The sequence below is a fragment of the Bufo gargarizans genome, chromosome 3 (genome assembly GCF_014858855.1).
Source record: "Bufo gargarizans isolate SCDJY-AF-19 chromosome 3, ASM1485885v1, whole genome shotgun sequence".
Lineage (NCBI taxonomy): Eukaryota > Metazoa > Chordata > Amphibia > Anura > Bufonidae > Bufo > Bufo gargarizans.
This window is the reverse complement of record NC_058082.1, coordinates 564,872,054-564,895,004: the sequence shown is the minus strand read 5'-3', so window position 1 is coordinate 564,895,004 and position 22,951 is coordinate 564,872,054. Positions and strand designations below refer to the sequence as shown.

The following is a 22,951-nucleotide window of genomic DNA, read 5'->3' as shown; positions in this document are numbered from 1 at the left end:
GACTGTAATATGGATCCTCGATGTGGCGGAATACTGTGCACGCAGCTGTGCGGTATGAACAAAAGGCATTCAAAAATTAGACTTGAGTCACGCCCCAGCCTTGTGGATTGTACGCTCTCGTGGGCAGGGTCCTCTTCCCCCTCTGTCTTTTAATAGTTGAGCACCATGTAATTAATGGCGCATTCAAATAAATAATGGCATCATGCACAGGGTAGGGCGCCCCAGGACTATGAAGCCATAGGTACCAGTTGTGCCACCCTGTGGGCAGAATTGTATGTAAATCAGGGGTCTTTGTAAACTGTGACCCCCATAGACTGGTACGATTTTACGATTCCATTCATCTTGGAGCTACAGTACCGACACCTAAGGGTAAGCCACCCCCCGCCCTTCTCCCACAATATCGATATAAAGAGGTATATAATTTATTTATTTTTCTTTGCTGTTTACTTTTAGGATCATATTATTTTCCCAGACTTAGAATTTGTGCATACTGTCCAGCGCAGAACCCCCCCCCCCCCCCCCCCAATACCACCTACTTGTGCAAATACTGTATGTACACAATGTTGGAGCCCTCTCCCACAACAATTATGATAACGAGAGGCCATGACTATTTCACTATACCAACAGCCTCCATCCTTCTATTTATAGCCGGAGATTGTAAGTCAAGATTGCCGAAGCGCGTCACCTCCATTGTAAAATGTCTGGAGGCTGCAGAGCGGCGAACACAAAGGTTCAGACACAGAGAAGGGCATGGAGATTGGGAATGTATTCCGCTGTGTCCCGAGATCTGCATGGAGCTGTGGATATTTTTCCTTTACAATGTTTTGATTATATTTTGTTTCATTTACTAAATGATAATCTAATAGTTAAATGTATTTTAATATTTCAAGCATCGAAGTCCTAGATGCAGGGGAATAGCCCAAAGGCGTGCGCCCAGGTGCCTGAGGGGCCCCAAATCTCCCTCTCCGCCATGTAAAAGATTAGTGTTATAAATGGCCCATGGTAGGAGGGACCTGGTTACAGATTTTACATTGGGGTCCAAGAGCTTTAAGTTATATCTCTGCCCAGACATCTGTGCCCAGATAAATAGTGCCAGCGCCACTGCCTGGATAAGCAGAGATGACACTTCTGCCTGGATCAATAGAGTTGGTGCCTCTGCCCAGATAAATAGTGCCACTGCCCGGATAAGTAGAGCCGACACTTCTGCCTGGATCAATAGAGCTGGTGCCTCTGCCCAGACATCTGTGCCCAGATAAATAGTGCCAGTGCCACTGCCCGGATAAGTAGAGCCGACACTTCTGCCTGGATCAATAGAGCTGGTGCCTCTGCCCAGACATCTGTGCCCAGATAAATAGTGCCAGTGCCACTGCCCGGATAAGTAGAGCCGACACTTCTGCATGGATCAATAGAGTTGGTGCGTCTGCCCAGACATCTGTGCCCAGATAAATAGTGCCAGTGCCACTGCCCGGATAAGTAGAGCCGACACTTCTGCCTGGATCAATAGAGCTGGTGCCTCTGCCCAGACATCTGTGCCCAGATAAATAGTGCCAGTGCCACTGCCTGGATAAGTAGAGCTGACACTTCTGCCTGGATCAATAGAGCTGGTGCCTCTGCCCAGACATCTGTGCCCAGATAAATAGTGCCAGTGCCACTGCCCGGATAAGTAGAGCCGACACTTCTGCCTGGATCAATAGAGCTGGTGCCTCTGCCCAGACATCTGTGCCCAGATAAATAGTGCCAGTGCCACTGCCCGGATAAGTAGAGCCGACACTTCTGCCTGGATCAATAGAGTTGGTGCGTCTGCCCAGACATCTGTGCCCAGATAAATAGTGCCAGTGCCACTGCCCGGATAAGTAGAGCCGACACTTCTGCCTGGATCAATAGAGTTGGTGCCTCTGCCCAGACATCTGTGCCCAGATAAATAGTGCCAGTGCCACTGCCCGTTGGTGCTTCTGCCCAGATAAATAGTGCCAAAGACTGTGCTCAGATAAATAGCACCAAGGCCTTCGCCCGGATAAATAGAGCCAGTGCCTCTGCCCTGATAAATAGCACCAAGGCCTCTGCCCAGATAAATAGAGCCAGCGTCTCTGTCCGGGTTAAATGGAGCCCAAACCTTGGTTGACTAAATGCGCCAATGCCTCTGGCCGGGTAAATGGTGTCCATGCCAAAGTGCACATGCAGTACCCACTAAATATCACCCAGTGCCTCCACCATCCCATTTCTTTCATGCTACTTGGATTCTGGATTTCTAGCAAAATTAGGCCGGGGACGGACACGACGGGTAACTTCAGCCGTGGAATCGATGTGAATCCGTGGCATATCCACGTCCAATCCATATATCTCCATATATGATACTGTAGAATAATAAAATGTCCTGAATTACACTTATAATTTAACTTAACAAAAATGTTTTAAATGTTTTTTTTAGTATTTGATGTAGACGTAGTAATTGTAGATCCGACGGGTTAACCTGGAGCCTCATAAGTCAGAATTCAATGCGTAGGTGGCCGAGGGAAGACATTTGATGAAACGCTGCTCCAGCCCAGCAGACATGCTGCATTACGGATGCTGAAGTCGCTGCGTGCATTTGATGAGGTCCTGTGCTCTTCTGGTCCGGGGCAGTGGGACCACCTTGCCTTGAGTGCAAGCTGCGGCCTGATTATTTGCTAACCTAAGCTAAGGCGAAGAGTCAAATTTGCATTTCTTTGACTAGGTTGATTTTTTTTGTATTTAATTTTTTTCTGTTATTGTATTTACTTATTTCATTTTATTTTTTTATGACTTCACATCGCTGCTGTTTTTTTTATTTTTTTTCCTCTCTGATATTTTTAGCATTCACCGAGTAGATGGAGCCTAATAACCATTTAAATCTGTCAAAAGAGCCTGCAGGGGTTTGACACATTCTGTGAAGAGATGTAGGTCCCCAGGACAGGAGAAAAAACTATTAGAGAGAGATCTTACTGAAAGCTTCGGGTTTTAGATCCCCCCCCTACACACACACACACACACACTTTATTTTTTTTGTTTTGTGTAACCCTTTGTTATCTTCGCCATCGATGTAATGGCGGCAGCCGTCGTCTTCATGCAGATTTTCATTGTTCCTTCCAAAGGTCATCGCTATACAAGTGACATTGCGGAATATCTCCCATCTCCTTCATATCTGCCTTGGCACATTTCTTTTTGTCATTTAATGAAAGCCGACACATGAATTCCTCTTGTATTAGGCCGGATAATTAACCTGTAAACCGCCAGTGGCTAGCCTTCCAAAGACCATGCATAATATAAGTCGGTGTATTTACATGTGGTGTTTTTGACACAGTCCTTGTGTTTCTTATGATAACTCAGGAAAAATATTTTCACATAATTTTTGCTGAAAAAATATGAATGAAACCGCCCTTTTTTTTTTTTTTTGGTATATACTGTATATATATTTTTTAAATACAGTATGTAGAAAATGCCTGAAATTTGGCACCAAAAATAATCTATGGATGAAAAACAACCTAAAAATGCCGTACCTAGAGGAAGATGTGTTTTGGAAGTATGCCTTGTTGTATGTATCCCAAAAACTGCATTGGTTTTAGAGAATTTCATTTTCACACATGTAGCAATCCTTATCTTGTCACACGGCGGGCTACACAATCAGAGTAATGTGCCTCGGTATTAACATAGCATGCAGCATTATTAGAATGGCATTCTGTTGGTTATATGAAAAAAAAATAAGCCAAAATAAAGGACAAAGATAAATATTGCTATATCTGTATGGTGGGCAAAATCGGGAGCTACCATGAAAACTGTACCTAAATTCTTCCTTTAAAGCAGTTGTTCCCTAAACCGCTATAATATATATCATTTGTATAGAAGTCGATGCGAAACGTGGGCATTTTTTTTAATCAGATATGTATGGGGGAAAAATTAAAGGCTATATACACCTTCAGGGGCATGTTTTGTTTATGATTGTATTTTACTCTTTTTGGGATAAATATTTTTTTCAATTGGATTTTAAAAAAATATTGAGCCACTTTGTCACAACTACACTACTTTCACTTTGTGCCGTCATGTAATAACCCTTATCACTAAATTACTAAAAGGTCATAAACCCCTATTTAAGCCACATTCGTATTGTATCAGTAAGATAAGGATTGAGCTTTAAAGGGGTTATCCAAGACCTATAATGCCCCCCCAATGCCTGGGCCTCTCAGCAGGCAGCAACGGGAACGAGCCTGCCCAGCATTGCCGCTGTCGTTCCTGTCGTGGCCTGCTATTGGCTGACCCCCCCTCCCCCCCATCACGCAGATGAAAACATGCAGCGGCCGCCGTGCCGGCATCAGAAGCAACGTGGGTGTCGGGGAGCAGGGTAAGTGCAACCTCTGTAAGGGGCCCGGGTATATGAGGGGGTATATTCTAGGTCTTGGATAACCCCCTTAATGTCTGTTTATAAAATCAGAGCTAAGGAGCCCATCAGCTGAGCTGCCTGACAGAAAAGAGAGAAAATTCAGATCCTACTAATGGAGCATTTTAGCTCTGTACTGAGAAAAGGGCTCCATATTTTTAATAGACGAATTGAAAAAATGATTTTTAGGTGTACCCAGTATTTAAGCAAATAGTGGGGCACATACATCTATAGAATAGTTGCGAGCAGTGCAAAATTTGCAGGGTCTGACTCTAAATTTCAGTGTCAGTCCCGGAAAATTCAAGCTGTCTTGGGGGAAAATGGGCAGGGCTTATGTAAGCGTATAATTCGGCAGTCTTAAGTGGGTTTGGGGCGTTACTAGGGCAAGCTTCCCTTGCCAGCATGTAAAAAGTAAATTTCTGGATTTTTCAGCTCCTTTCTCAAACAAAACGCCTACTTTAAGGCTGGTCTTTATTAACCCATCCTCTTCTGCAGACAGATTGTTCCTGGAAAATCAGGACTATTGGAAAGTATGGCAAAACCGGCTTGATAGGATGATTCCTTATATTGTGTGCAATTAATGTGTGGTCCTTGACTGTTAAAAGGGTTGTCAAACTATTAAAATTATTTAGAAAAGCCTCACATTTTTTATACAAAATCATACACTCCTCATTGATCTCAGCCGCTCCCTTTCCAAAACTTCCCGATCCCCTGCTGGTCTCTGCTTCCTGGGGCCTTGACACACAGGAAATGACTGCTCAAACAGTCTCTGCCTGAGGTGTCACTGCTCCGGTCAGCGATTGGCTGAGCAGGCATTTTCCTGTTTGTCATGAGACGCCAGGAACTAGAGATCGGTGGGAAAGCACTGAAATGGGAGTAGTGGGAGATTGTTGAACTTCTTCCAAAAGCAAAACGACTGCGTCAGCAAACCAGGCCGGCTAAATCGCCCCATTTACAATGTACTCTATGCTCGCCAGCCGCTTCTACCTCTACACGTAGCAATAAATCCACAACATAAATCTTATCCTCCATATATCTGCGTATAGTACTGCAAGAATATAGATTTTCCACTTTGATTATTTTAATTTCTATCCATCACCATAAATGTATGTTGGGCAAAACTCCAAGAGCTTCTCGGTGGCCTCATTAATCTACCCATACATGGATGGTCAGAGGAGCCCACCATAACCTGCAATGCGACAGGTGTGCCTTTTTCTGTAACTCGCCCTTATCTTATAACCTGACTATTGGGTGCACAATAGCAGGGGATCAACAAGGCGTATTGCATTGTATTATAATTGACGCAACTTAACGGGAATGTTGGAGTCTTTCCAATAATTTGCTACCAAAAATGGGCAGGTTTCTAATAAATATGGAAAAAAATGTATGGTTCTCTTAGCCACACCCCTTCCTCACTTAGCTGCACTACTTCCTCTCTTGGACACACCCTTTCCTCTCTTGGACACACCTCTTGCTCTCTTGGACACACTGCTTCCTCAACTTTTTTCAGTCCTTATAGGGGTTATCCAGGATTTTACTATTTCTGTGGGGGAGATCTCACACCTGGCATCCCCATCCCCGATACTGGAAATTAAACCGTGGACTGAGTTGGAAGCAGACCGTTCCGTACATGGTGTAGTGGCCGTGTGGGGTACTGCAGCTCAGCTCCTATTCAAGTGAATAGTAGATGAAGGCGCCATAAACCACAAAATGGACAGAGCCTTCCATTCACTGTATAGTTTCTGGGGCTGGCGTCTGCCCGAAACAACTAATCCGTGGTGGCGCTGGACCCCCACCAATCTGAGAATTGATGACCAATCTCTAAGACCCGGAAAAGCTGAGTCTACTATTATGCTGTGTCGGTAACTGGAACACCCCTTTGAGGCCTTGTTGCCCATAGCAACCCATCCCAGTGCAACTTTAAAAAAATGAAAGCTAACCTCTGGTTGCTATGGCAACAAAGTCACTTTTCCCTTACAAAAGGAGGAAATTGTCAAAATAGTTTGTTTACCCCCAAAATTTTAACTGAAGGCGCCTATCTCCTCTGTCCTCAGTCTGTTTGAGACGCCATTCGTTGGCACCGTCTCCTCAGCTACTCCTGAGTTCCTTCAGCCTCCAGCCAGCCCTGCGTACCTGGGGGAGCGTCCCCGCCTGAAGCTTCAATCAGCCGCAGATTGATGCTCATTGAAATGTCAATAGGAAAGCAGATTTAGTGGCAAACGTCCCAGGTGACCTCTTCACGTGCCAGCGAATATGCCAGCTGCTGGCCTCGCTGACTAAAAGACGCCCATCTTTTGGGGGGGGGGTTTATTATGTTTTGTTTTTTACACGTGCGTCAGTCCAACAGCAGCCAAACATAAAGTGTTTCATCTAAGCCATTTCCAGGCTTATGATGCTCATTTGCTGCCTCCTTACAGCTATTTAGGCCTTAATGGAGGGTGTTTTATGGGTTCAGTAAACCGCTCGCTCGTCTTTTTGTAGCTCTCTATCACTTCCTAAAAATGTATATTTAGAATATATGCAAAATGATGTTCGTGCACTTGGAGGAAGTGTTAGTGGAGACCACAGCTGTCAGCCGAAATTTAAGCCCAATTTAGAAGCCTCCGCGGACCTTCGATTCACAGGGGCTGATCTGTTTTTGACTGTAGTGATGCTTGGCTGAGTTTAGGAAGAAGCGGCGCGTGGTTTTCATGTCTGTCGACTAGGTCGTTAGGTATTTTAGGTCTACAGGCTTACAATATGTTTCCCTTAAAAACAGGAAATGTGTTAAAAAATACCCAGGAGGGGGCTTAACGGGAGATATATATATTTTTTTAAACCAGGATGATGTATATATGTATATATTTTTAAAAAGTCTTACCTTGCCCATTTCACTACCCCCCCCCCCACCCCCCACATGCCCCCTGATTTTCATTCAGACAGTTCCCAGGGTCCTATATCCTGATCTCTACTTCCTAGTCCCTCTTGACACACAGGAAGTGGCAATTTGGCCAATCACTGGCTGAGGCAGGTCACCACTCTTTTCAGTAATTAGCTAAGAGGCCATTTCCTACATGTGAAGAGAGACCAGGAGGTTGTCGTTGAGGAAGAATCTGAAAAATAAAGTGAAATACCAAATAATGTGAGGTGCTCCAGGCATAAACCGAGCACAATAATTGTAATTTATTACTTTATTTATAATCAATTGATAAAAATGCATAAGGTAGAGAAAACCACACATGATCAACGTAGTAATCACATGAAAACACATGATTATAATACTAATATAAATAATAATTAGAGATGAGCAAAGTTCTCAAAAATTTTGCCGAATTAAAAATATAAAATTGCTTTGTGGCAAATTACTTCGTCATGAAGCACATTTCTTTGTAAATAGAAGGTGCAATGACTGGTAACGACGATTGCGCCGCCCCCGTCATTGAACTCCTCAGATGCAGCGTCCATCGCTGATTAAAACGGCCCCCAGACCTCAGAATTAAATGTTCCCTACCCCAATTCAGACCACAGACTAGACATACAGATAATTGCCTCTCTGCGTTCCTGTGGTCCTTTCTACTCCCAGGCACGTGTTGTGTCACCCTGGAGTGACGAGGGGTGCGGAAACTTGGAGAGAGGAGCTTATTTTAAAAAGAAGACACGTCACCAAGGAAATTTGCTCCAATTTTTCAAGAGTCTTCTGGATATTCTTAGAGTTGGAGGACTAGAGATGAGTGAATCGAATCCAAACAAGTGGGACTTGATCCGAATTTCAGGATAAATGCGATTCACCGCATAGCCGAATTTCCTCGTGCTTCGTGATAGGGAATCGATTTAACCTGAAATTGCGTAAAAAGCAAAAAGAAAAAATCATACTCGCGGCATCTGAGAGTAAAAACTGTAAAATTAACAGAAAAAAAAAAAATGGCATACCTACCTCCTCCATTTGCTCACGACGGGCCAGCCGCCGCTATCTTCATTGAAGCCGAAATCCCATGCCTGGGTATGTATGACGTGGGCCTAGCGAGATTTTGCGCCAGATCTTCAAGCAAGATGGCGACGGCTGGCCTTTCGCGAGCAAATGGAGGCGGTAAGTATGATTCAAAAAAATAATAATTCTGTTAATTTTACACTGTGTTTTACTCTCATCTGAGGGGTACAGTGATGGGGAGCATCTGTCATCGCACCCGCTACTTACAAGTACTATAATTCGTCACAAAGCAAATATTTTGGTAAAATTTGGCGAACCAGCCGAATCGAATTTTCCAAAACTTCGCTCATCTCTAATGAGGACCAACATTTAAAAAAAATATATTTTTTTTTAGGGGGTCAGGGTGGTTAATGGGAGATGACAGGTGAAAATAAAGCAATTCTACCCTTGTTTTGGGGTATTTTTTTATGTATCTTTCATTGGTTGGCCTCTGGATGTCATGTAACCCATTGGCCGATGTGCCGGCGGAGAGACCCCTCTCCCTCCATCAGACTTGACTCCCTCTTCTGTGCCTGCAGTCAAAGGACTATTTCTTCCTTCCTGAAAAAAAATTCTAGGCTTTTAGTAATAGACATCTTTTTGCAGGAAAGGTTTACTGGGAATTTCCACTCAAAATGTAAAGCACCATATAGAAATGGATCGGGAGACAGAGCATCAGGTGATTATCTCTATTATACTTAGAGATAATTACATTTTTCAATGTTGTTATGGCGGCCATTTTGAAACAGTGACAACAGGAAGTTCAACCATCCTTAGGGTCGGCTTTAAATTTGCTTCTCAGTAAATTTTCACTTTGGTAGAGACGGCAAAATGAATGTTGCTCATCAGTTCCTGACAAGTTTATTCAAAAGTGACGACCAATATGGCCGCACTTCCTGTTGTCTGCTGCAACCTGAAGAAATGGCAATATTTCTGTAGGTAAAAGGAACAGAATTACCAAAATGTTGCTATTGTTTTATCTCCTGTTGTGCTGACTTATGGGCATTTTAAAGCTTTGGGTGGAAATCCACTTGAAAATGAAAAAATGAGAATATTATCTTAAAGGGGAATCACCTCTTTACTGATCTAAGTTAATTTTATATAATTTTCCAAGGAATTTTACTGGAAGATACAAGTGAGCAGAATTGTTGTCTGTGAATATTTAACCCTTGGTGTGCCACTTCCCGGTCTGCTCGCCTTGCTTTTTGCTGTGTCTCCTCTTCGTCTGGTTGTTCGGATGAGTGTTTGATCAGATGATTAAATTATAATTTGATTCATCCATTGTGTTAAATGCTGTAAATGTGCTTTGTGTTGCCTGGCAGGGCTGTGGTTAAAAGTATATTGTCTTCCATGAGGGAAACCTACAGTGGGGATGGGAGGGGGCGTGCCGCTAGTTTAGTCTGTTAGGGATGCAGTGATATGGACAGGCCCTTTAAGGCCTCATACACACAACTGTTAACAATCTGCAGTATACCACAATGTATCCGGATGCGCAAAATGTATTTGTGAAGTTCTCTATGGTATCATAGCTCTGATTGTGTGATCCTGCGTGGTGTTCTGTATCGGTTCAGTGGACTTCAGTATGAGCTCTATATGGTGTTCTGTACGAGGACCACAGGAGTTCTTTCCACGTCAGCTTCGTATGATATTCTGTATGAGATCTGTTTACACCTGGTTGTCTTCTGAATGGGTGCCTTATGATACCTAGGTAATTTTGTATACGCTCCATGTGGTGTTCTGTATCGGCACTGTATGAGATCTGTGTATTTCAGTATGCACACCATACTATAGAAATTCTGTATAATTTTTAGTATGAGCTCAATATGATCTGTATGATTTCCGTGTCCCTTGGTTTGAGGTTTTGTATGGGTATTATACACTGCCTGTCCAAAAAAAAAATATCGCCACCAAACAAAAAAGGTCACACACTCTAATATCTCGTTGGACGGCCTTTAGCTTTGATTCCGGCGCGCATTCGCTGTGGCGTTGTTTCGATAAGCTTCTGCAATGTCACAAGATTTATTTCCATCCAGCGTTGCATTCATTTTTCACCAAGATCTTGCATTGATGATGGTAGAGTCTGACCGCTGCGCAAAGCCTTCTCCAGCACATCCCAAAGATTCTCAATGGGGTTAAGGTCTGGACTCTGTGGTGGTCAATCCATGTGTGACAATGATGTCTCCTGCTCCCTGAACCAGTCTTTCACAATTTGATGCCGATGAATCCTGGCATTGTCATCTTGGAGTATGCCCGTACCATCAGGGAAGAACAAATCCATTGATGGAATAACCTGGTCATTCAGGATGTGAAGACCTGACCAACTGCAGCAACCCCAGATCATAGCACTGCCCGCACAGGCTTGTACAGTAGGCACTGGGCATGATGGGGGCATCACTTCATCTGCCTCTCTTCTTACCCTGATGCGCCCATCACTCTGGAACAGGGTAAATCTGGACTCATCAGACCACATCACCTTCTTCCATTGCTCCAGAGTCCAATCTTTATGCTCCCTAGCAAATTGAAGCCTTTTTTTTTCTGGTTTGCCTCACTGATTAGTGGTATTCTTACGGCTACACAGCTGTTCAGTCCCAATCCCTTGAGTTCCCTTTGCATTGTGCGGGTGGAAATGCTCTTACTTTCACTATTAAACATAGCCCCGAGTTCTACTGTTGTTTTTCTTCGATTTGATTTCACCAAACGTTTCAGTGATCGCCGATCACGATCATTCAAGATTTTTTTCCGGCCACATTTCTTCCTCGAATACGATGGTTCCCCACTATCCTTCCAGTTTTTATTAATGCGTTGGACAGTTCTTAACCCAATTTTAGTAGTTTCTGCAATCTCCTTAGATGTTTTCTCTGCTTGATGCATGTCAATGATTTGACCCTTCTCAAACAGACTAACATCTTTTCCACGACCACGAGATGTGTCTTTCGACATGGTTGTTTAAGAAATGAGAATCAACTCATTGCACCACTTGGGGTTAAATAACTTGTTGTCAGCTGAAAGATAATCGCCCCTGCAGTAATTATCCAATAGGAGGCTCAGTTGCTTAGTTAAATCCAGGTGGTGACTTTCTTTTTGGACAGGCAGTGTATAATTTGTGTGTCCTACGAGAGCTTCATATGATGTTGTTATTGGGTTCTGTAGGGCAGGGTTCCTCAACTCCGGTCCTCAGGGCCCACCTACCGGTCATGTTTTCAGGATTTCCTTAGTATTGAGCAGGTGATATAATTAGCATCAGTGCATCAGGACTTACCACAGGTATTCATTCTGTGGGATGTTCTCAAATCATGATCGGTAGGTGGGCCCTGAGGACTGGAGTTGAGGAACACTGCTGTAGGGTTTCTGTGTCCCTCTGTTTGAGTTCCATACCATCTGTATGATTTAGTTGTGCCACAGTATGAGTCTTGTTATGGGCTCTATATTATTTCTGTTGCCCTCCGTATGATGTTCTGCATGGGCGCTGTATGATTCTGTTTGTCCCTCAGTATGAGCTCCAGATGATGATGATGTGTATGGGCGCTGTATGATTTGTTTGCCCATCAGTATTATTATTTTTTATGGATTCTGTATGATTTCTGTGTCCTTCAGTGTGGGCTCCATATGATGATCTGCCCGGGCACTGTATGAATTTCATGTATTTCCATAGAAGCACAGGTTTATCTATAGGGGGTGCAAAGCTAGCAGAAGCCCCCAGACCCTAGAGTCTGGAGGTAGCCAAATGGTACATGGCAGGTGGTGGTCCCATTCCAGATCTTGCATTGAAGCCCAGGAAGTTCAAGCTACATCTCTGTGTATGAACTTCACAGTGGCGTACACAGAAGACGGGGGCACACCCGCTGGTTGTTTCCTCCTTTCTGTCACCCATGATGCCTACATTTAGCTGTGCACTTTAGGTGGCTGTCAGGCGGACGTCCGGCCTCTTCTCGCCCTCCATACACATGCACGCTAGGCTCGACCGAGCATGCATGTGTAAGCCACTGCCAGACCGATCTGCTGGCGGCTTATCTCCCCTAAGAACAGAAGGGTGGGGCATGTTGACACCCATCGCCTCCCTGAAGATCTAGTGATAGGGAGAGTTGGGATGGTTGGCCGCTCCTTTCAAAATGGGTGGGGTGTGTCTGGCAGCAGCTTCCGCCCCTATCACCATTTAGAACAGAGGCACGCTTGGTTTAGCCAAGTGGAAGGTGAGGAGAGAAGGCTCGTTTGGCTGACAACCAACTAAAATGTGCGACGTATGATGTTTTTTTTTGTTTCCACTTTTGCATGCATCTTATTTTTATTTTTTTTAAATTGGATGTCTGAAGCAATTTGTGTGCGGAAGCGTTGCCGTGCCCTGGAGACACGAGGCTTGTTTGAGCTTCATACTGGTATATGTCTCATACCAAGCTGTACACACTAGCGCTCCCCGGCTTGTCACATTACGCTACGGGCAGCACTAAACGTCTCCCATGCGCCTGCAGAGAGTAATCGGGATGAACGGGGAAGGCTTCTGATTATGGGAGTCATCTGCATCCTCCCTGGTAACGACTTCCTCTCTGTCTGATCATCGGGAGTCAACCTCGCTGCTGCCCTCGACGTGGGTCACTTAGAGGACAGGAACATGTCAGAAAAAACCCAAGGATCCCTCAAAAGACATCAGTCTTTTTTGTAGGCTTCCGCCGCCGCCCCGGAGCTTTTGGCACAAGGTAACCTCCTTCCGTTGATTTCATGTGTTCGAGCTGCCGAGGTTTATCTTCTGTCACCATGCCCAATTTTTTTTTTAAAAACCTTTCTTGGTACTTTGTCAACACAGATGCCACTAGAAACCGTGAGCGACGTCCACTTGCGTTTTAGCTTCATTTAATGAGGCTAAACCGCCAACAGGTCCGTCAAAAACTGCGGCAGAAAACAGGGGTTTCAGATACGGAATGTGTGGCTGGTTTTGCCAAAATCTGTTGTGTGTACAAGCCCTATGGATGTATTTTATACTTGGTTCACGTTTCAGAAGCAACGTACAGGGGGTCCGGGTGCAACCCCCTCTTATAAGCCACACCCATTTTTTGTGACATGCCGCATCCTCTTAAGGTGGGTTTGTACGCAGGGGCGCCACACATAGAACATGGGAGGTGTCAGAAGGGCTTATTTGGTACCTGGGAGATTTGTCAACTCTTCTGGGAGTTCGGGAGGTCTCACTTTTTTTAATTTATTTTTTCGTCATGTAGCTGAGGCCAGTGATTGGCTGCAGTGGCGCACATGACTCTGTCCATGTAGGACGTTTACATGTGCGGTCCAGAAACTCCGGTGAAGATAAGAGGAGGGGGACATTTAAAAATTAATTCTGGACTACCCTTACATTTTTTTTATTTTATTATTTTTGGAGCTAGGGAGGGAACCTGCGCATACCCATAGAGAACATACAACCTCCATGTAGATGTCGCCATCCATTGGATTTGAACCAAGGACCCCAGTGTGGCAAGACAACAATGCTAACAATTGCGCCCCCCTGCTGCCCAACAAGGGTGAAATTCATGGCAAATCTGCAGTAAAAGTCCCATGCACACAACCATATCCAGGGTGGCACTGGCCGCCAGAGGATCCTGCAGCGGGTCCCTAGTAAAACAGGGCCCTTAAGGTCCTATATACACTGAGGATGGGCCCTCATTTCCCCTGGTGGGCCCAAGGGACTTCAGTCTGACGCTGACCGCTTCTCAATTGGATCCACATTTTTGGCGGACCAGTAAACTTCCATGGGTCCGCGGTCTGCATTTTGCGAACAAGTATAGGACACACGGCTGCAGAAAGCACATGGATCATCCACGTTCTTTCCGGATCTGTATCTCCGTTCCGGAAAAGATAAACTATGTCCGCAAAATATGGACCACAGACCCTATTAAGACAATAGATCTACCAATAAAATGCAGACAGCACACAGACCTCTGTATTGTGCGGACTGGAAAACGGACACGAAAATGGTCGTGTGTATGAGCCCAAAATCTATTGCAAAATTCATGAATTACGGTAACTTTAAAAAATTTATTATATTTTACGCTCTGATATTGCAGATGAAAGACTGTACCCACTCCGTGTCATACAACCCATAGGCACGCGTTAAATTCATTATCCCGATTTGTTTTTGCATGCACACGTGGAATCACAGGGGAGCCGTCGCTGGATCGCCCTGAATGCATGATTACGTGCTGGTTTGAATCCTGCGGCGGAGTTAGATGTGCCGGAGTCTAGGGTGGATGTGGTGCAGCCTGCAGTCAGTGCGGATGCCTGTTCTGTACTATAAGACCTCGGGAGGCTCCGCAGGGCGCGCGCTCTATTGTCTCTACCCCGAGCTGTGAGCGACGTGCTGATCTCAGCTCTTCCTATTCAGCGACAACTAATAATTATATCCTCCAGCTCGATCCAAGATTCCCGGATTTAGAGAAGAAGCTGTGCAGTGTGTGATCGGTGCCCTGTCAGTTGTCAGCGCTGGCGGAATAACCCGCCTCATACGCGCCCTGCTGCATCCTGTACACTGGTTATATACAGCAGCAGTCGTATGGATGGTCTATGTGTGTAAATGTATGGAAAACCATCTCATGCCGAGCAGCAGGATCGGCCAAAGGGGGATCGGGCCCTGAATGGTGGGGGACCTTCTCTCTACCCCGCCCTAGGCATGACACAAATAGAGGATGTTCATCCAGACTGACATAGGCCCCTCTCCCCCAGGCGCTGTTTGCTTGCTTTTCACTAGCGGCCAATGACATCTTTCGCTTATATTTTGGCTGGATCAAGTCCATGAAGGATAAACATGGAGAGTAATAGAACGTAATACCGCAACACTGTGCCATACTGTACCTCTACAATTCCACCATACAGAGATAAATAAGATTAACATGCAGCACCTCCATAATACCGCCATATAGTGATAATGACCCACATAATACTGCAATACTCTACGTCTACAATACCACCATACAGAGATAAATAAGATTAACATGCTGCACCTCCATAATACCGCCATATAGTCATAATGACCCACATAATACTGCAATACTCTACCTCTACAATACCACCATGTACAGTAGTGATAAATCACTCACATAATACAGCAATACTACAGTATATCTCTACAATAACACCATATAGTGCTAAATAGGAGTACAGACAGCATCTATATAATACTGCTATACAGTACCTCTACAATGCCACCATTTAGTACTAAAAAGATTACCATAAAGCACTCATATAATACTGTACAGTATAATAAATTGATGAATTTCCCACATAAGACGGCCATACTGTACCACTACAATACCACCATATAGTGCTAACTAAGAGTAACATTACAGCAACCACCTAATACTGCCATACAGTTCCTCTACAATGCCACCATTTAGTGCTAAAAAAAGATTACCATAAAGCACTCACATAATAAATATGAGTAATACACAACGGCCATATAATACAGCCACAGTACTTCCATAGTACCACCATATAGTGCTAAATAAGATTGACATACAGCACCCACATTATACTGCCATACTGTACTTCTACAAAGCCACCATACAGTGCGTTTTTCACTTATAATATTGCTATACAGTACCCCTATAATACCACAATATAGTTTCAAATAGGGCTCACATACAGCACCCACATAATCCTGCCATACAGTACTTTTGATATCACTGCTATACATTTCCTGACTAATACAATATGTCTATACTGTAAGAGACGGCACTATAGCGTGCGTTTGCCATTAGTTGTACATTTCTAGCAGTGGTAAGAAATAGTCAGGGCCTTGGCCCGCTCAGCCCTTTGACCTGTCACATAATCTTGCTCTGGGTGTAGGTGGCGGACATGTCACAGCTGTGGGGCCCAGGAGAAACAAGTGTGCATGCTGGGCAAAGGGTAGGGTAAAAGAGGGGAATAATACCTGGTGGTCTAGGGTAAAAGAGGGGAATAATACCCGGTGGTCTAGGGTAAAAGAGGGGAATAATACCTGGTGGTCTAGGGTAAAAGAGGGGAATAATACCTGGGGGTCTAGGGTAAAAGAGGAGAATAATACCTGGTGATCTAAGGTAAAAGAGGGGAATAATGCCTGGTGGTCTAGGGGAAAATAGGGGAAAATACCTGGTGGTCTAGGGTAAAAGAGGGGAATAATACCTGGGGGTCTAGGGTAAAAGAGGGGAATAATACCTGGGGGTCTAGGGTAAAAGAGGGGAATAATACCTGGTGGTCTAGGGGAAAATAGGGGAAAATACCTGGTGGTCTAGGGTAAAAGAGGGGAATAATACCTGGTGGTCTAGGGTAAAAGAGGGGAATAATACCTAGTGGTCTAGGGTAAAAGAGGGGAATAATACCTAGTTGTCTAGGGTAAAAGAGGGGAATAATACCTAGTTGTCTAGAGTAAAAGAGGGGAATAATACCTGGTGGTCTAGGGTAAAAGAGGGGAATAATACCTAGTTGTCTAGGGTAAAAGAGGGGAATAATACCTAGTTGTCTAGAGTAAAAGAGGGGAATAATACCTGGTGGTCTAGGAAAGTAGAGGGGTTAATATTATATTCCCTAGTGGTATAAGATAAAAGTGGGAGCTCGTACCTAGCGGTCAAGGGTATATTGGGGGTCAGTTTTCTGTTCCCAGGCGGCCTAGTGTAAAATACGTTAAACCTGGTGGTCTTGGTGTTTACTCATCTCCAGCGATGTGTCTTGTCTTATCATACAGTTACAGGGCAGGCAGAGGGCGCACTGCACAGCTGTGGACAGTCTCATACTCTTGTCTACAGGGAGGCTGAGGTAGTCTAAGACACGCCTCCTGTCTCATCATTGGTTCAGGCTGCTACACTCGCCCTCCCCCTGCAGCTCTGCCTCCTCAGATTGGCTGCTGTGTATAACACAAGCCCACCATGAGCTCACCTGCAAGTCACTCAGTGCAGGGCTTGTGAAGAAGGATGGATGAGGCCAACCTGGGCTGGGGCCCCTCTCTCCAGGGATCCCATAGTAGCCGACTAGTCTACCTCTATGGTACATGCCATCTGGTAATGTGCAAAGTGTATGGCCATAAATGGGGCACTCGAGGACCTCCTGGCACAGAGTGATATGGCCGCCCGATCCAGCATTGTCTGTTTAGTTAAAAGTTACAAAGTTTAATTAGTCAATAAAAGTGTTGAGGTCGGCATCTTGCAGATCTCATGGAAGTCGTCTTCAGGTCTACCTGCTGGATGTAAACGGCCTACTTATCTGCGATTTCACACCCTAGTTTCTATTAGGATTGTCCTTGTATCTCGTCTGGGAAGATAATTAACGAGACGTGAAGTAGGTTAGTCGGCCATGACGGGCCCCCGGCCCCCGCATCTCTCCGCTCATCGCTCTCATATCGTCACCTCCTCGCTCCTGGAAAATGTTAGAAAAGAGTCAAAGAATTCTGTATATGGATGCGTCATGTCTAGTGGTCGGGTCATGTTGAGGGTTGTAGTGTTCTATGTATAGAGTATAATAGTATTGTGTTATGGTCATGTTAAGTGGTCGGTCATATTGGGGGTTGTAGTGCTTTATGTATAGAATTGTATTATGGTCATGTCTAATGGTCGAGTCATGTTGGGAGTTGTACTGTTCCATGTATAGAGTATAATAGAACTATACTGTGGTCACGTCCAGTGGTCCGGTCATGTTAGGGGTTGTAGTGCTCTATGTAAAGAATTGTATTATCGTCATGTTGGAGGTTTTAGTGCTCTATGTATAGAATTGCTTTATGGTCATGTTCAGTGGTCAGTCATGTTTGGAGGTTGTAGTGCTCTATGTATAGAATTGTATTATCGTCATGTTGGAGGTTGTAGTGCTTTATGTATAGAATTGCTTTATGGTCATGTTCAGTGGTTGGGTCATGTTGGAGGTTGTAGTGCTCTATGTAAAGAATTGCTTTATGGTCATGTTCAGTGGTTGGGTCATGTTGGAGGTTGTAGTGCTCTATGTATAGAATTGTATTATCGTCATGTTGGAGGTTTTAGTGCTCTATGTACAGAATTGTATTATGGTCATGTTCAGTGGTCAGTCATGTTGGAGGTTGTAGTGCTCCTTGTATCGGACATATTACGTCTGTGTGATAATCATGGATTTGTGTTTGGTGAGGGTAACGCTACATTATGATGGAAATTCTCTTTACGTGCTTCCATGGGCAGTTACCAGTCATTAAATCGTTTCCCCTATGTTCCATGTCGTATCGGCAACAGATGGCCGGCTAATAACATTATCCCTGTCATTGACTCTGGATTACACTGACATTATCCTTGTATTGTTAAGATTAAAGGAATACAAATGGTGATAAGCTTAGAAAGACGCAGCTAGTAAACGTATTAACATCACCGCACACCTACATGTCGTGCGGTTTTATTTCATACATCACATGCCAATATCTAGAATTTCACAGTATAACGTTAAAAGATGTCGTCTTTAGAAAACCCATCTTCAAAAACAATTTTCAGATCTTATGAGGGTCTTCCCCAATCTATTCGGCAGATCGTGGAGCGTCTTTCACCCTGGAGGACCCGACATTTAATTCATTACAACCTTTTGGGGGTCATTTACTAACAGTCCTTATGCCAGTTTTTGGCGTAAAGAAAGTTGCAAGACCCCGTTTTGCCTCTGCCTCATCATAAATTAGGCTCATCCTCCGGCAGCACAGAGGGCATTAATGACCCCCTTTGGATTTCGATGGTAGCTGTGTAATACTTCATTTCTCCTGTGGCGGTGCTGTAGAGAAATCAAACACTAGCAGCTAGGTTCCACCATGAATTACAGCTGATCGATGGCGATCCTAGAAGCAGGACATCCTGTGATCATCCTACTGTCAGTGCAATGGCGCGCCTCCCCCTAGGGCCCTCTATATATAAGACGTCTCAGGTATAGGAAATGCCGAGTGGTATGTTGCGGCCTAAAATGTCTCTATGTGTGTCACGGTGCTCCTACCTTGTTACGGCTGGACCCCAGGCTTTGGCTGCAAAGCAATAAATAGGGGTAATAATTGAGGGATTTGAAAGAAAGATTGAGTCCAGACCTTGTATGTAGTTTACTTTGCATAAACATTTTCCAAAACGGTTTACAGACTTTGTCTTGGTCCCAGCAGGCTTTAGCATGAAACTGGTAGGCAAACTCGACTCTGCTACATCTGTTTCTCTCTGGCTCTGCTGTACTGACAGGCTGGCTGTATAACTTTGCTTCTTCTTGTATGCTGCACTTCTCTTTGTATGGTCTATCTCTAGATTAGGCCAGGGAACTTTCCTCCTGTCTCCTGAGGCTCTAAGCTTTGGCCTCCATGGCCAGTAGAGCTGAGGGTACTCTGGCTGGCTTGGGCACATCCAGCAGAGATGTGCCCCTGCACACCTGTCCCCTAGCACGGGATAAGCTAGACTGACTTGAACTTGTTTCCACCCTTCCTGCAGGAAGTAGGACTCGCCCACTCCTCTCCTGAGGGGGGTTAGGATGGAATGGTAAGTTCCATTCTATCTACATACAGCTCTGCCATGTTTGCTGCCACCTGCTGGTGAACCAGGCACATTACATTTGAACTTAACAGTTGCAAACAGATAAGGAATGCACAGTGTAGTGGACCTGGAATAAATGCATACGATGACATTAGGTTAGACCAATAAAGACATTAGCAAGGTGAAGGAGTGGTAACACCACTCTGGGGTGTTACTTCAGCAGACCCTGAAACTGACCAACGCCCATGTAATATAAGGGATATGGACAGAGTCTGTCTTCATGAGACAACCCCTTTAACTCTTGCAGTTCCACTCAAGTAGTTTTAATAGAAGGGTTGCCAGGAGAGCTCGGCAGTCCCTTCATTTTTGGATCTATCAGAAGTCAAACTTGTTTGATCCCTATGTGTAGATAAAAAAATTATTATTTTAAAGGGGTTATCCAAGAATTTGAGATTGCTAGCCTATCCCCAGACTAGGTCATCAATATCAAATCTGTGAGGGGATCCGACTCCTGGCACCCCCACTGATTAACTGTTTGAAGAGGCCACAGCTCTCACCAGAGCTCCGGTGAGCGCTTATGTATCTTCGTAACTTACCAAGCACAGCACCATACTTTGTATAGTGGCTGTGCTTGGTATTGCAGCTCAACCTCATTCACTTGAATGGGACTGTGCTGCTCCTAGGCCACATGACCGATGTACGTTGACTTCACTGGCCTAACCACTAATGGGACCCCCACCGATCTGAGGATAGGCCATCAATATCAAATTCCCAGATAACACTTGTTAAGCAGTTTTTTTTTTGATAGTATAGTTTTAAATATTTTGGTGGTGTTTTTTATTTTTTGTCCCTAGTTACATAAAAATGTTGCACTATTCACACCGGCCACTACAGTGGTGACAATAGGCAGTAGTGACTTCCTGTTGTCCATTGCTCACTTTTCAGCTTTTCTGTATAGACTGGTACAGAATAAGCAGAGTCATCTCATTATCATTAGCTTATAGGCAGCTCTATTTTATTGCAGGAGACCTAGAAAAGGCCAGATGGTAATATTATACTGTATACGGTACAGATGTCTCTGTGTGCACCACTCCTGGGTCTCTGTGGGAAGGGCTGCACTACTTCAATTTCTGGATAATTAAATAATACATGACATTTACATTGTGATTTCTGTTCATTGCAGCACCCCCCTCCACTGTATCGACTATACAGGCAATACATGGTGGAGGTGTGTGCCTCCAATATGGCCACCACTAGAACTTAAAAAATAAATAAAAAATAGCTACAACATTACAGTATAAAAAAGAAGCACCTTACTTTTCTGACAGCTAATTACTGACCCTGATGTTACATACCTGAGACATTTCCCTTTAAGAGTTAACAATGTCATTAACCATAATAGAAGCAGTAAATTCATTAGGCTTTTTTCTGTACACTAATTAAGAGACGACTTTTCAGAATTGGCTTATAGCTTTCGTATAGACCATATGTTGAGCCATTTGTTCCTGTCTAATGAGAAAAGTAACACATTCTATACATCAGCCAGCGACTTGTTTTTCAGGCGTAATTGATTTAATTTTAGCGTTTGCCGGAGGAGGGGTGCGTCATGATGCCAGCGTCACGATTTTCTGTGTTATTGTGGGATTTCTTCCTTGTACATACAGCCGTGAGAAAAACAAAGTCCACCATGTTTGAATTCTATGGTTTTACATATCCGTACGTAATAAAAAAAAAAGAAAAAACCTTAAAGTCCTTAGAAGTAGATGAAGAACATTGCACAACAAATTCCACCATTTCATTAGTTATTCAACATAAATGAAGCCAAAATGGAAAAATCATGTGTGAAAAACCAAGTCCACCCTATGAGTCAATAGCTCGTAGAATCACCTCTTGGGTAGGTTCAAGAAGAGGTTTTTTGTTTGGAGGACAATTTAAGGCAGATATTTCAGCCAAAGCCAGAAGAAGTCCTACATTATGTTTCCGATTCACTTCAAGAATCCACCTCTTGCTTTGGCTGAAAAACCAGCATGAAGAGCTGCCTCAAATCCTTAGGGACCATGGGTGATTCTGCTGAACCGGACTGAGATCTCCATAGTGTTTCAGATTATTAATGATCTGTGCTTGGTCCAGTAGAACCACAGAAGGACCAGTCTGCACTGGATACCTGAAAGCAGTACACGTACTGTCAGGGCCGTCTTTAATATTGATTGGACCCTGGGCAAGAATTTACTTGGGCCCCCTGGATAACGCCCCCCCCTGCACTTTGCTGTACTTGCTATACAGCAGCACTTACCTGTCACATCCAGGGCCTCCAGGTGACGTCTCCTCTCTGTCATCATCTTCTCTGTAGATCTTCTCCACTCGGTCTGGACAACTTCTCTCAGCCGCCTTGTCTCTGCAGAGTGTGACACACAGACATCTTAGCTTCCTCACATTCTATCATTATCCCCCAACTGGAGTCCTCACAGTGTTATCCTGCTGCTTGCTGTAACCCCCCCCCCCCCCCCCAGGGGTGTAGCTATAGAGGGTGCAGAGGTAGCAGTCGCTACCGGGCCCAGGAGCATGAAGGGGCCCAAAGACACTTGTGCCACATAAGAAGACACACAAAGCACTGAGGGAAGGGGGGCCCAAGATGAACTCTTGCACCGGAGCCCATGAGCCTTTAGTTACGCCCCGACCCCCCCCCCCCCAATACCCCCAAATACTATCCTGAAGAAACATTACTGCCCCCCATAGTAATAGTGCTCCTCATAGTCCCACCAATAGTAATTCTCTTCTAGAATGCCCTCATTAGTTAGGCTGGGTTCACACCTGAGCGTTTTACAGCGCGTTCCTACGCGCTGTAAAACGCTCAACAAGGAGAAACCAATGATTCCCTATGGGAATGGTTCACACTTGGGCGTTTTACAGCGCGTACGATCGCGCTGTAAAACGCCCGACGCTCCAAAAAGTACATGAGCGACTTTTGGGGCGTTTGTGGCCATAGGACACTGTAGTGAATCACACAAACGCGCGTCAAACGCGCGTTTACTATTACAAAAACGCGCATAAAAATGCGCGTTTGCGCAACGCTCAAGTGTGAACCCAGCCTAATACTGCCCCAACCGTGATAATGCTCCTCAACAATGCCCCCCATTATTAGAAGAGCCCTCCCATATTAAT

The 22,951-nt window shown here is 44.5% G+C and overlaps 1 protein-coding gene across 1 annotated transcript in view; it reads left to right on the top strand.

Moving 5' to 3' along the window:
* The window catches only part of LOC122932841 (Down syndrome cell adhesion molecule homolog), a 406,234-nt gene that overhangs the window by 8,018 nt on the left and 375,265 nt on the right, over positions 1–22,951 (top strand).